General features: G+C 48.9%; 1 protein-coding gene and 1 long non-coding RNA gene across 6 annotated transcripts in view; one reads left to right on the forward strand and one right to left on the reverse strand.

Annotated features, from left to right (window-relative positions):
* Window positions 1–1256, forward strand: part of LOC109296650 — a 6362-nt gene extending 5106 nt beyond the window's left edge. The window contains exon 2 of the long non-coding RNA XR_002097014.1: window positions 205–1256. This is a non-coding gene — a long non-coding RNA (uncharacterized LOC109296650). The remainder of the gene's footprint in view (window positions 1–204) is intronic.
* SLC24A3 (solute carrier family 24 member 3) overlaps window positions 1–2383 on the reverse strand; it is a 537093-nt gene extending 534710 nt beyond the window's left edge. For all 5 annotated transcript variants that reach the window (XR_002097013.1, XM_019516134.1, XM_019516133.1 and 2 more), the window contains exon 1: window positions 2340–2383. The gene's annotated coding sequence lies outside the window, so the exon portion shown is untranslated. The remainder of the gene's footprint in view (window positions 1–2339) is intronic.
* Between the last annotated feature and the right edge of the window lie 114 nt (window positions 2384–2497).

Consider the following 2497-nt stretch of genomic DNA (forward strand, 5'->3'; position numbering starts at 1 on the left):
CTATATTTTCATATTTTCAATGCAAATATTGTGTTGGCACAACTTGATAAGAATAGTTGGTTATTTTCATACTCCACGCTTTTAACAGGTGGTTAAAAAAATGAACCAGGAGAAATCACTTCTTTTCAAAATGGCACACTAAGGTCTTTAAGTTTCTAACAAATCCTCTAAAATACGATCACAATTGTCCCACATTTCCCACAGGTTTCAACAACCCACTGCAGTAGATAGATATTAAAGTGTCATGCATTTCACCACCTGGAAAACAAACATTTCATTATCTCCCACCTAAAATTTGAACAATATACAGTGCTACTACGTGACTCACAGAACATGACTGTGTGAATGGCAATCGTAATAAATATACAGCTTATGGACTGGCACACACTTTCTTTTATCTGAAGGTGGCAATATGCTTTGAAAGGCCTTTCACCTCATAAAGACTGACTGCACAGAGAGAGTTAAATAAGTCTAATGAATACCTTTCAGCTAGGACTACAGCTGCTAAACTGAATACAATTAGATCTGCAACTCATGAAAAGGAACTTGCAAAGTTCCTCTACTGCTGCATCAGTAAAATGTGGCAACATTTACAACATCCCCATGTGACAATCAGTGTTAACAGGTGAACCTGTAGAACCAGTAGAATATATGGACAAAATCACAATTTGAAATAAACTCACAGATAATTCATTGTGACAAACTAATCAGTTGTGTTTTACAGTCACCTGATGAAGGCTCTTGACATTGGAAGAAGCTAAACCAATCCTGCAAGGATCACCATTTATTTTAAATGACAGTATAAAAGTGTGAAATGGCTTAGCTTCCTCCCTTAACAGGGGTTTTTTAAGTGCCTTAGATGTATTCCAATCTAATGCTGCACCCTATTAGGAAAGATATAATTTTTAAAGAGCACTAATTTTCTTCCTAATGTACTCACCATTCATTCGCTAACTATGGAGTTTAAAGGAGTAAGTGGCAGAGACTAAATGCCTAGTTCTTCTGGAAACCTGAGTTTCGTCTTGGTCATCATCACAAGTGAAATGAGTATAAGTGGCTCAGTTCAGGTAATACCCACAACTGGTCATGGCAGCTCAGGAGAACCCAGGACCCTGTAAAGGTGAAGGGGTGGAAGTAGTGGGGGGAGATAAGGGAGTTGTGGGATCAATACAGGAGGTGAACTAGCAAGCTAGGGAATTGAGCTTGTGCAGAGCTGTCAATCTCATCCAGGAAGGCAGAAATACAGAAACAGGTTTGAAAAAGTGAAGAAGTGAGTCCCACTGCATTATAAGCCCCAGGGATGGGGTTGGGAATCCCCCACCACCATTCACCCAGCCTGCAACTTCTAAGCTATACCTAAAAGTCACCAGGCAGGCTGCTCCCTCTGAGAGTAACTGTCACCTCTCCGGCAAGTGAGGACTGTTCAACGCACACAGCAAATGTGAAGTCCCTGCCAGGGGCTGCCTACAACGTATCCACTGGATCTCAGGCAAGGGGGGTGTCTGAGATAATGACCCAGTTTTTCAGTGCGCTCCAGGAAGGGCAGGTGGTTTTGCACAGGCAGAGGGGGACGATCACCCCGCAGACCAGAAGACGGACAGGAGACACCACAGGAAATACCCCTCTCTTCCCAGAGCCAGAGCAGCTACTACAACTTTTCCTCACTTTCTTCCCCAGGTGTCAGGCTGGTAGATGGAGTTGTGCACATGGTAGTCAGGGAGCCTCCTCAGGGAACAGGCTTGGGAAACAACTCAGGGCTCGTCTCTGGGGTCCCCGATGACACTGACCTCTGGGCCATCTCCAGGGGCCCTAGGCTCCACAAGGAAAGCAAAGGGGGGACGAGGATGGGGGAGGAAATGGAGGGGAGGGGTGTTTGTGTGTGAGAGAGTGTGTGAGCGTGTATGCTAGTGTGTGGTTGTGTGCATGTAAATGTATGTGGGAGTGTGTGCATGTAAATGTATGTGGGAGTGTGTGCATGTATGTGGGAGTGTGTATGAGCATGTGTGGGGGTGTGTATGTGAGCATGCGAGTGTGAGTCTGTGTATGTATGTAAGTGTATGTGGGAGTGCATGTATGTGAGTGTGTGTGAGAGCATGTGTGGGGCAGGGAGTGTGTCCGTGTGTGGGCATGTAAGTGAGCATGAATGTGAGTGTGTGTGCATGTGGGAGTGTGTGCATGTGAGCACATGTGTGAGTGTGTGAGCATGGATGTAAGAGAGGGAGGGAGCGTGACCCGCCCAGGGGCTCCGACCCCCGGCCGAGGCGAGGAGCCCCCCTTGCCGCCGCCCCCCCACCCCCTCCGGCGGCCGGGGCGATCCGGGCCGGGGTCGCGGCACTCACCGGCGCTGCCAGCCCAGCAGGAGAGCGAGGAGAGCAGCAGCAGGAGCGAGCCCAGCAAGCAGAGCTGCCCCAGCACCAGCTCCTGCCTCCTCCTGCGCGCCGGGCCGCGGGCCGGGCTCCCGGGCAGCAGCAGCACCAGCATCTCGGGCCGGGGGGCG

This window comes from Gavialis gangeticus, unplaced genomic scaffold (assembly GCF_001723915.1).
Source record: "Gavialis gangeticus isolate Ggan-Ray unplaced genomic scaffold, GavGan_comp1, whole genome shotgun sequence".
NCBI classification, from domain to species: Eukaryota; Metazoa; Chordata; order Crocodylia; family Gavialidae; genus Gavialis; species Gavialis gangeticus.